Raw genomic sequence first — 12,653 nt, forward strand, 5'->3', positions numbered from 1 at the left:
ATCTAATGCTTTGAAAGGAGCCAATGTGGAGCAAAAGACAGAGGATTTTTTTTCTGATAGCCATTGATCTTGTTTTTCCTGCTGTTTTGGAAGTTCCACACCTCAGTCAAGTTTGGTTGTCTAGAAATGAAAGGAAAAACAACTCAAACTGTCAATAACTCTTCTCTTTTGTAATTTCACCTGTTCTCCTGTTCTGTAGCTTCTTGTGATTTCATACGAGATCCAAGCAACTTGCGAACCATTTCCTCATGGTAATTTGCCCAAATTTCCGCTTTTGTGTATATACACCTGTCTTCAAGTGAAGAACTATTGAACCACAGTTTAAAAGTGTGAAATGTATCTTTGGAGGTGTCAGGGTATAATGGCTCATTCCCTTGAGTCTCAATCCAAGGTTTGAGGGTTTGAATCCCAGCTTGGTACGAATGTCCTGTAGCAAGACAATAATCCACATTTGCCGCTCTCCACCCAGGTGTAAATATTTGCTTGGCCATTGCTAGTGTAATAATGATAGCAGGGCCTGCATGCACGAAGAGAGCTCTTGGAATAATTTGACATATCTGGATGATTTTTCGAGTGTTATCTTTTTCTTCTTCTGAAATTAACCATTAACATATTCTCTTTAAAAATACATGGAGTCTAGATTAATTTTCTACAAATCCGGAAATAATAATAATAATAATATTTAGCTTTTATATAGCTCTTAATACAAATGTCTCTAAGCGCTTTACAAATATACTATTACCCCGGTCATTGGATTCAGTACTTGCCCGCACACACTGTGTGCACAATCTCCACTCCCTGGGGTGCATTCCAGCCAGGCGTTACTTGAGGCTCAAAAACTGTATGTATGTATGTCACAACTATGTTAATTCTAGTAAGATTACACAAAAGAAACTTGTAGTGCACCGGTTAGGGTTCTTGTAAATTTGATTCTCTGATGTATTACAGTTTGGATACTGCTATTATTTTGAATCTACAATGTTAAGGATTATTTAATTCTAGTCAAATTGACAAGTTTCAGGTTACAAATTTATTGAAAAGCTGTTCTACTAAAAAGAATGAATTAGCTGTCATAGGAGTGCAAAATCAATATATGATCATTTGATTTCAAACAAATATTAATGATAACAGACAGTGCTCGTAGAATTTTATTCAATATCTATCCAATACAATTGAGAAGTATGGTTCTCTTCTATTATACCGCATATGATCTAGAGATAGATTAGTGTGGGCTAAGCAGGGCTATACAGCAGTGAGGTACGTAGCCGCAGTGTCTGCATCCATATTGCTACATAATTAAGTTAGCATATGTTTGTTGTTATTGTAAATATTGTCTACTCTAGTAACTCTGTATGTACAGTGATAGATACAATGCACACTCAAATGTTTAAAGGTATATGTGAGGGGGATAATGTGGCTGGGTTTTAGTAGCCATGAGAATGAGGAGGCGCGATGGCTCAGTGGTAGAGCAGTGGTCTCATAACTGGGAGGTCCTGGGTTCGAAACCAAGTCAATGCGCTAGTGCCCTTCTGTGAGGCATTAATGCACATTATCAAGTTCCTTGGAGAGAACTTAAAGCCATGGTTCCCCTGGTTGCTTACTTACAAGTATATCCATGCTTTCTTAACAGTCGGGTAATAAATACAAACAAATCTAAAACCTCAATTCTATGTCTAATCTGTTAGAATATTTGTGTCATCTATGCTCCATCAAGACAGTAGGGAAAAAATGAATTCAATCATCATTTTTTGTTTCCTGAGGATAATGATATGAATTACAGGTTTAGCACTAAAATTAGGATTAGATAATTAGAAATCGTCGTATTTTGCACTCTTTCACTGAAAGCCAATTAAAGAATTCACTTCATTTGATAGCATATCGAGATATTGGCAAATCTGTATGCACTCAATGTACCGGTAATGAGAAGATTAGAATTTAGAGTAGTAGTTACAATTTTTTCGTTACTTACAGAAACAGGAGTTTAAGGTTGCGTTTATTAACCAAATTTTTGGCTAGAATCAGATTTCTCAAATGTCTTTCAGGCAAATTTAGAAGGTGATAAACACAAAGCCCTTTTTAAAGGTCTTTAGATATGGGCATATCTAAAGACGCAAAAAGGTGCGTTTTGAATGTGACATACAGCCAGAATCACGTTTCTGAGAGATGATAAATGCAAAGCTGTTTTGAACCCCACAAACAAATCGGACCACCCAGGTTAATTTCCGGTTCGGAGGCTAGCGCGCGCCATGTGTTGTGTACAAGCATGTGTGTGTAGTTGACCTCCAAGAAACTGTCTGCTTCCCGGGTCAAAACAGCTGCGCAGACACAAGGCCTTTATTTTGAATCGTGAAGAGACGATAAATGCGACATCCCGCAAATCACTTTCGTATAGTGGGGTTCGATAGTGGGGTACGATATGTACATATCTAGTGGCAAGACCCAATAAACGCACCCATAGAGATATTGTGACTTCATTCTTTTTCAATCAAAGAGGCTAAAAACAGCTGCCTTGTTATTGTCATTTCTATAATGATTTCAAACCATCCTACATTTCTTGAACTGTTAGATTGTATTTTTCTTTTAGGGAAAAAAACAAAAAACATCTGCACTGATAGCTGTTTGCAGCATACAACATATCTGTATCTGCTCAATTTTTATGCAGATTCTACAGATAGCCTTTAACATTGAAATGGATGCAGAGACATGGTGATAATATTCTCACCACCAACCTGTATCCAAACAAATATGTATCAATTACACCTGCACTCAGGTAAATAGGCCCTATTTACACAGCTCAGAAATCATTTTGAAAAACCATCAGTTATTTTGATTGCCATTCACACTACCAGAAATCCCCTAAGAAACCATCAGAGTTTGGTAGTACCTCTGTGTGTTTTTGTGAGTTTGTGTGAATGCACCACTTAAACAAAAAACCCATTCCAGAGGTGGGTTTTTCAATTTGGGTTTTTGTTGTGTTTATGGGTAGTTAGTTGCTTATCAACTTCTAACAGAACTCTGGATTGTGAGATGGGTCTGTTTATATCAGCTCCAGATTGCCAAATAGCCCGCTATTTCTGATTTGGGAAATAATCCCTAAGTCACAAATCGCGTCTTTCAGCCTTTTCACACACAGCTAAAATTCTATAAACATGATTAGTATAAACGTGTTTGAAACGTGTTTAAACTAATCACGAGCCTTTCACACACAGAAATTTTGTTGCGATCGTTGATCGTTTTGTGATTAACTACTGCTCGTAAAATGCGCAGTAGTGCCATTGCGCATTGAAGGTCATGCCATATCAATCAAAGTGCACGCTCCATCCAGTTTAAACACGTCTGAAACACGTTTAAACAGGAATAACCTTTCACACACAAAATGTCAAGCTCACTAGATACGAACTTCGTATCCGCAGCCTGCTTTTAGGGGCGTATGCATCGCGACTTCGTATCTATCCCAACATCGTATAAACGATGTTCACACTGAGAACATTTTCTATAAACATGTTCAAAACTGTTGTGTTAAACATGTTTATACTAATCATCTCTGGATACGATGAATTTTAGCTGTGTGTGAAAAGGCTGTTCATCATCTCAAGACTTGACCTCGAAACTTGAAACTCGAGCTCAAGATATTTTGCTCAGCGTTTGCGCATAGTGCAAGTCTTCGGGCTGGTGGGGATGCACTGGACAAATAGAGCGATATTTAGCAAACTAGCCCAAGATATCTTGGGATGATTATCTCGAGCAAATATATCCCGCTAATTGCTACTTCGGGCTGATGAAGACGCAAATTAACTGGATAATTTGCGATCGGGATAGTTTGAATAGCAGGATATTTGGCAATCTGGAGCTGATAAAAACAGGCCTAATGACTGTTTTTAGCTTGGAGTGTAAACGGAGCTAATGCGTGTGTAGAATATATACATGCAATTATAAACCACCAACTTGTAGATTCCATTTTGGTTAGCCAGGGCAGTTGCATTGGATTTCATAGACATTTTATCTGCCTTGTAACTATTGCTGAATTGAATATGTCATATTTTGAATTGCTAAATTTTAATTTGGGGTCTGCAACTTTCTGCAATCAGACATGCATGTGGGCCGACATAATTATATCAGCGAAAATAGAAAAATTATTTTGAGACTCGTATGATATGAAATCACTTCCATCAGAAGCAATGATCCATGGAAGACGTGCAGGTTAATATTTTGCCATTTCCCTCCATGTACGCACTATGTATCGAAAGATAATTTGAATAATGAACAGACGTATGAGGGGGAGGATCGAGTGCTCTAGCTGGTCTGGCTGCATCCCCCTCAAAATAGTGAAGAAGAAAATAATGTCTCAGTCGATCTCTCAGTCTCATCTAAGGCCTGGTAGTCTACATCATGTATAGAGCTATCAAAATATCTGGGCATATTTTCAGACTCATTAGGCCATATATACCACTTTATTTAAGCCAGGGCCCTGTCTTACAAAGAGTTGATATCAATCGCAACTATGTACATAAGAGATAGGAGACTGCAAACTTGCGATGGGATCAATCGTAGCTCTTTGTAAGACGGGGCCTTGGTGTTCAAATTAAGTTGCATTCATTTTTAACAAAGGAAAAACTTAGACCTAGGTCTATCTTTTTTTGGAAAAATTTCTCAGCATTGATTGGGCCTTAATTTCAGTAGATTGCCTTGTACACAATCTTGGAGAACCAAATGTTATGATCCTTGATGGAATCAATAGATTCAAATTCAACAACAAAAATCAGTATTTTCTCTTCCTCTTGTTTAGCTTTGTAAATTGTTCCTAGAAAGGGCATTTACTCTTAGACTAACTGACTGGACCCCATGAAGAGAACTAATTGGATGAAGTTGGGAGACCTCTGCATTGGGCCTGGACCTTTGACAATGGACCTGAGAATGACTAGTCCTAGGCAGGTGGTCAGACAGAGGTCAAGGGCCAAAGGGCATGGGTCACACAGTTGTTTTGGATAGTTTGTAAGGCTCTACTGTGTAATGAACAGGGAGATGGAGTTTAGTACTTTGTGGTATGAAGAGAGGAAGAACTTGAGTCCCTTATAGTTTTGGTAAGCCCCCCCCCCCCCCCCTCCCTTCACACACATATATACAAATAATCATGACAATTCCTTGAATTTTGTAGAGAAATAGCAAAATAACATCAGGATTAAGCTGCTGCATTCATATAAACAATAGTAAACATTAGTACCTTTTATGTTAATTAGTATTATTGGTATTGGTATTATATTACAAGCATTACCACCACATTGGTGCAAGTATGCACCTCCAGAAGTCTGCTCATTACAATGTCCTTCGTATAGTCCCACTAACTGTCTCTTCTGTATGGGAACCGCACATTATGGACAGCAGGACTTTGATTTGTATCACCCAAGCAACAGTATCCTATTGAGACAAAGTTTTATTTTCCTTGTGAACGAATACGCTGTCTGCATGTCTTTCCAAGCTACCATACAATCATCCTGATTAAGATCTGAGCTTTCGGCCCTCGAGGTTCGAGTGTGAAAATGAATTTGGTTGAAATTGGGAGACAAGATTGATGGCTTGTTTGTGTCGTTTTATGCACTTTGAATGAAGTCATGTACAAGAATTCTAATCTCTTGTTATTCATCAACAAGACACTTTACTTGTGGAGGCTACATGATGAATTCAGGAGATGTATATTGGGATTGACACCACTAGCAGGAGATTGTAATTTATAGCATATTTATATCTGTAAAGATTGAATTGGACGGAATTTACACCTGTACATGTAAAGTGTATGCAACATAGATGGAAAGAAAATTACCAGTATTTTAGGCTAAAATTGATTTTGAACTTCCCATAAGTTTATTAATTCTAATACTTACTTTCATGTTGACAATTATCTGGCTTCAAATGCTATATTGTAATAAAACACAAGAATGTATGTGTGCAGAATTTAGATTGATTTGTTTGTCTTAAACTAACTAGTATGTTTATAAATTCAATGACTTAAAATGCCTTAAAGTTACACTTTGATAACTTTGTAGCAAACATTTCAAGATGGTAATACAACAAACATGTGCACAAGTTTGCTAAAGGTTTTGCTATATTTGTCTAACTCTAAATTGTAGGCATTTTGTCCTGATCCGGTAAGTTAATATAAACCTAGTCACAGTGGCGGATCCAGGGGGGGGGGCCCGGGGGGCCCGGCCCCCCCCCCCCCCCTTGAGAAAAAAATCATGCAAAATCACGCGAATTTTACCTTTTTGGGGGTTGGGCCCCCTCCCCCCTGACGCTCAAGGGGGGGGGGGGGTGCAAATTTTTAAATTTTCGAGGACCAAAAAAAAAAAAATTGTGCTCACTACCCCCCCCCCCCTACCCCCCCCCCCCCCCCCCCCCCCCCCCCCCACTGAGCGACTTTTCGGCTGGGAGCAAAAAAAAAAAAAAGTTGGGTCCCCTCCCTTAAGAAATCCTGGATCCGCGCCCAGCCTAGTCAACATTGTCAAGTTCATCAGATTTTCAGTACACAAGGTTTCAGAACAAGGTTTTAGGACACAAGATTTCAGGACACAAGATTTCTAGTACATCTGATTTTCAGTACCGTTACATCAGATTTTCCAGTACACAGAGCCGCTATACAATTGCTACGGATGTATAGCCTATAGAGTGAAACTTTCAATGGCCTGACGTGTGTAATGCGGGCGCATAGAAATCATGGCATTCGACAAGGACATTGATTGTTAGGTTTAATAGAATTATAGTTGCTTCGAGTGGACAGGTAGAAAAGGAACATGAGCTGAGAGAAGAAGAGAAGAGTAGAGAGAAGGAAGAGGAGGGAGAAGAAGGGGGGGCGGGCATGAAGACAGAGTACAATGGGGGGGGGGGGGGGTAGAGAGAGAGAAAGAGAGAGAGAGAGAGAGAGAGAGAGAGAGAGAGAAAGAGAGAGATAAATAGGAGAATGGATATAATGTTTGAGAGACAGAGGTAGAACATAAGGGGAAAGAAAGAAAGGGGAGATAGAAAATGAAAGAGTCTATAAATAGGAGATTTATAGAAAGTAACAGAGAGGAAGAAGGAGAGAGGAAAAGGGATGACGAGATAGAGAGAGAGAGAGAGAGAGAGAGAGAGAGAGAAGGGAGTGGGCGGGCATAGAGAAACATATGAGGATAGACGAGCATAGAGAAACATAGGAGGATAGATGAATGAGAGAGGGATAGAGAGAGAGAGATAGATAGAGAGAGAGAGAGAAGGGGGTGGGCAGGCATAGAGAAACATAGGAGGATAGATGATTGAGAAAGAGAAAAAGAGAGAGAGAGCGAAGGGGGTGGGTGGTCATAGAGAAACATAGAAGGAGGATAGATAGATGAGAGAGATAGAAAAGATAGGAAGCAGAAGAGAACGTACTGCACTCATCGATAACCCAACACCTTTTCATGTTATCAGGAGCTCTCCTCTCTAATCAATCCATGCCAAAATTTTCACGCTTTACGTCGCGATCGATAGCGTGACTTTTCTCGCAACGAGAACAGGTCATTCCTTGTAAACCACCCTGTTTTTCTCTCAACTGTCCGAGCTTCTTTTTCTCCGGAAGAAATGATGAAGAAGAGGAGAAAAAAAGGTTCCCTATACAGCACAAGTGCGAATAATATGGTTATGTAGGGTTTAACTTGATTAAAGCGTGCCTTGTTATTAAGTTTCTGACGCGTGCCGTGGAGGGACATCATTCCTCTCAACGAATGACTAGAAAATGGAAGTTTGCAAGTACCTATTCAAGAAAATGTCAATTACCATTTTTCTGTCTTCTTCTTGTCCATCCCCCATGTCTTCTCGCTGAAGAGAATGAATGATGCAGGAAGTTGCGGAAAGAGACATTCATCCTTTTTGAATGTTTAGAGTTTTAGAGGTTGCCAATTTGAATCAAGGTTATCTGCTCTTGTTCCTTCTGCCTGTCACTGTCACACTGGAACAATTGAGATTTGAAATCATATGATGTTCATCATGACTAATAGAATGCATTTATAGAAATATTGCAGAGTTTGGAAGTATTTCATTTACCAACTCTCCTGTAAGTCAGAAATATTTTGGGATCAAGAAACATTGATGGGAAACAGTGGTATAACATGGATCCAGGCAGCATACTGGGGGGGGGGGGGGGGGGGGGGGGAGGGGCGACACAGCTCCTTTACTCTATGCCGCTGGTATGAAAGCAAACCAGATCATTAATCTCTATCACTTGTCTGAGCATCCGTTGACTCCGGTAGCAAGCGCATTTAATTCTGTGATGATAAGGTGCTGAGATACGCCCCAGATGCATTGATATCAGGGATGCGTATGGACTTATCAGAACATTCAGATCTTCTCTCTCTCTCTCACATGCTGTGCCCTGGAGAGATAGCTTTTATTTGTGGCAATACAATGTTGGATTGAGAGACATGTGAAAGAGGGACCCCTCCCCCCCCCCCCATATGGTCAAACCCTGTGGCATAGCTGGGGTCCACCTCTCGTGGGGGCGCTGGTATCTTGGAGGAGGGGCACCATGAAATGCAAATTTACAAGGCCACCATTATGGATTATTGAGTTTTTGTATCTTTTGTTCATGTTTTCCTTTCTCCCCCCCCCCCTCTCTCTCTCTCCCCTCTCTCCCTCCTCTCTCTCCCTCCTCTCTCTCTCCCTCTGTCTCGCTCCCCCTCTTTCTCCTCTCTCTCTCTCCCTCTCCCTCTGGTTTCTTTTATTTCATAATGTGTCTTGGAGAGGGGGGGGGGGGGGGGGGGGGGGTTACATGCTACTGATCCACTCCTCACAGTATCTACCTGTATGTGCCCTTTGATTTGGAATGATAGTCCCTGTACAAAGAGCCAATGTATGATAAGAAGCAAGCATTTACTGTACAAATCAAGAAAGGAACAAGAGCAAAATATGTGTAATGGGAAATATTTTTTTTCTGTGAAAATATTTGTAATAGCATGAATTTTTGCATATCGGAAGCACCGTGGCATCAGAATTAATACTCGAGATGAAACGTAGCTCGTCTTGTCATCAGCGTACCTGTATCAGATCTCTCATATCTCATCTCTCACTGAAGGAGAAGCCTGTTAGCATGATATGATCCCTCTCCTTCCTAATTGCAATTTTGGTCATTTTCGCCAGATAGCTGTCATTTGCGCCAGGTCATGCAGGGCGAGTTAATGAATTGGATTAAGGGCGCTAATTGTTTGCCGAGAATATTGTTATTGGAGGTCTCTTTGTAACATGGGGGGGGGGGGGGAGTGAAGATGAGGGCAAGAGGGCATTGTACACAGGACTATAATGATGATTTAGTGTATTTTGCCAATTTATTGCTTATTGCTCAGGGATAGAGAAAAATATTGAGATGACACCGTAGATACAACAGTATAAATAGAGAGTGAGAAAGATAGACCAACAAAATCATTTCAGAGAGAGAGAGAGAGAGAGAGAGAGAGAGAGAGAGAGAGAGAGAGAGAGCTGCAGGGTTGTAAAGATGTAAGGTAACTGGCAAAGCCATTAATTACATTGGGTAACTTGATTATGAGTAGTGTCACAATTAATTAGGGGTTTAACTCCTGGATATCATTACCTGTGCTCTGGTGATGTAATACGCACTTGTTAGCAGAAGGTTAAATCGGCTTTCCTACCCAGGGGATAATTGAGCTGAATTTGTGGATAATGTACTTGTTTGATGTACTTCATGCTCACATACATACATCAGGGATGTAGTGCCCTACATTCAAGTTCAGAAGTGAATGATATTCAGTATTGTGTATCATGCACTGCTGACTGTGATTAGTATACTGTAAAAGCTCTGAATAAAAAAAATACAATTATAATTATTATTACTGTTATTGTTGTTGATGGTATTATTATGATTACTGGTTAAAATTTCTTTATGAAAACTTAGATATTTAAATATTAGTACTTTCTTCTTCTTCTTCTTCTTATCTTCTTCTTCTTATCTTCTTCTTCTTATCTTCTTATTTTCTTCTTCTCTTTCTTATCTTCTTCTTCTTCTTCTTCTTCTTCTTCTTCTTCTCCTTCTTCTTCGTCATCTCCTTCTTCTTCGTCTTCTTCTTCTTCGTCATCTCCTTCTTCTTCGTCTCCTTCTTCTTCTTCTTCTTCTTCTTCTTCTCCTTCTTCTTCTTCTTCTTCTCCTTCTCCTTCTCCTTCTCCTTCTCCTTCTCCTCCTTCTCCTTCTTCTCCTCCTCCTTCTTCTTCTTCTCCTTCTCCTTCTCCTTCTCCTTCTCCTTCTCCTTCTCTTCTTCTTCTCCTTCTCCTTCTCCTTCTCCTTCTCCTTCTCCTTCCCCTTCCCCTTCTCCTCCTCCTCCTCCTCCTCCTCCTCCTCCTCCTCCTCCTCCTCCTCCTTCTCCTCCTCCTCCTTTTTCTTCTTCTTTTTTCCCTTGCATTTTTCTCCTTTTCCTTATTGCAATTAATGGCACTGTTTACAATTTGTGAGATTTTGTTTAAGTTTCAAATTGGCTAAAGTGCATTCTAGCTATTTGTAGCAGGTGGTTAATTAAATTAATATTTGCATTTTTTTCCTTCTCTTTTCATATGCCGTTTCATTCTCATCTTGTGCCACTACTTTGGATTTCTCTAACAGGTAAGTGAGAAAAAAAATCCAAACATTTTCTCTCCCTATCAATATGGATTGATTTATCATTATAGCACACACAACAACAAGACAATAGCAAATGTGCTCATCGAAATGATGATATAGTATTCAATGCGCTTCAAATCTAGGGTATAATGTACATTTGCCCTATATATATTATGAATATGTTTATTTGCAATTGGAGAAAGTAAAAGAACTTAACAGATCAGTTTTCATTTGAAGGATACCATAGGTGAAGACAAATGACAAATGTTGAGAAAATTATGCCATGATATTCACGTCCCATTGAAAAGCACTCACTAAAATGGATAACAGACTCTTCAAATATTGTTACAAGAGTCGGAGAGAGCGAACAATTTACAGATCGTGTCTCAAGTTAATGTCAGAGAATCCACCCCCCCCCCCCCCTCGCTTAAAGTGATGGTCGTTTGACGAATGGCTGATGAATACATTAATCAATCTTTCTAGTTGACATAGTAGGCATTGACAGTGGCGTAGCTACAAAAGGGGGGGGGGGTGTCACATGCTTAAAGATAACCCTGTAAGTTGGGGCTCTGATCGGATCGGAAGATCGGAGCGACACCCTCGCACCTTTGATCGGTATCGGATCGGAAGAGCGACAAAAAAAATCGGCCGATTTTTTTTTTTTTTTTTTTTTTTTTTTTTTTTTTTTTTTAAATGGCGAAATTTTTCAAGTTTTTGGCTATCAAATGCTCAAAAAAAGTTCATGGCTGGGATTATTTTGTCATTTGGAGTTGTTGTAGACCATGTTTGTTGATATTTTGTGCCTTTTCATGACTTTGAAATTAAAAATATTGGTCTAAGAGCAGAGGCAAAACATGCGGGCCGCCATCTTGGATTATAATTTAGGTTTTTTTTTTTTTTTTAATGACGAAAAATTTTAAGTTTTTGGCTATCAAATGCTCAAAAAAAGTTCATGGCTGGGATTATTTTGTCATTTGGAGTTGTTGTAGACCATGTTTGTTGATATTTAGTGCCTTTTCATGACTTTGAAATTAATAATATTGGTCTAGATCTAAGAGCAGAGGCAAAACATGCAGGCCGCCATATCTTGAATTATAATGTAGGTAGACCTCTATGCATTATAATCCAAGATGGCGGCCCGCATGTTTTGCCTCTGCTCTTAGACCAATATTATTAATTTCAAAGTCATGAAAAGGCACTAAATATCAACAAACATGGTCTACAACAACTCCAAATGACAAAATAATCCCAGCCATGAACTTTTTTTGAGCATTTGATAGCCAAAAACTTGAAAATTTTCGTCATTTAAAAAAAAAAAAAAACCTACATTATAATCCAAGATGGCGGCCCGCATGTTTTGCCTCTGCTCTTAGACCAATATTATTAATTTCAAAGTCATGAAAAGGCACTAAATATCAACAATCATTGTCTACAACAACTCCAAATGACAAAATAATCCCAGCCATGAACTTTTTTTGAGCATTTGACAGCCAAAAACTTGAAAATTTTCGTCATAAAAAAAAAAAAAATTGCCGATTTTTTTCCGATCATTTCAATTGATCGGCGATCGGAAATTTTTCGCCGATCACCCCTGATCGGATCGATATCGGCGGCCGATCCGATGATCGTTTACAGGGTTACTTAAAGATAAACTGTACTGGTAATGCGATTGCATTGTGAAAGAAAAGGTGTGGAAAGGATCAGAAACAGTTGATCATGTAGCATGTAAGTATCGGTGTGCACTGCACGGTTCTGGAGTCATCAAAATCATAATAAATTTGACCGAGTCTTGGTAAAGTAACAAGCACTGTACACAGAAAGCTATATATGGGACAACACACATGGTGTCGGGGCTAGTACTACCTTGATTTCCTTGTCTTTCTATGCTTATTACTCAGCCAGTATATATTTTCTTCCAAAATTGTTTGGCACATGTCATTTATTTGTAATCTTGAACATTCACTGTAAGTTTCATTTGATTCTGTGAGAATTAATTTTCTTTTTTTTACCAGAACTCAAGTTTATCTTTAAAAAGAGAGAAAAAGAA

Source organism: Strongylocentrotus purpuratus, unplaced genomic scaffold (genome assembly GCF_000002235.5).
Source record: "Strongylocentrotus purpuratus isolate Spur 01 unplaced genomic scaffold, Spur_5.0 spur5_scaffold_13, whole genome shotgun sequence".
Lineage (NCBI taxonomy): Eukaryota > Metazoa > Echinodermata > Echinoidea > Camarodonta > Strongylocentrotidae > Strongylocentrotus > Strongylocentrotus purpuratus.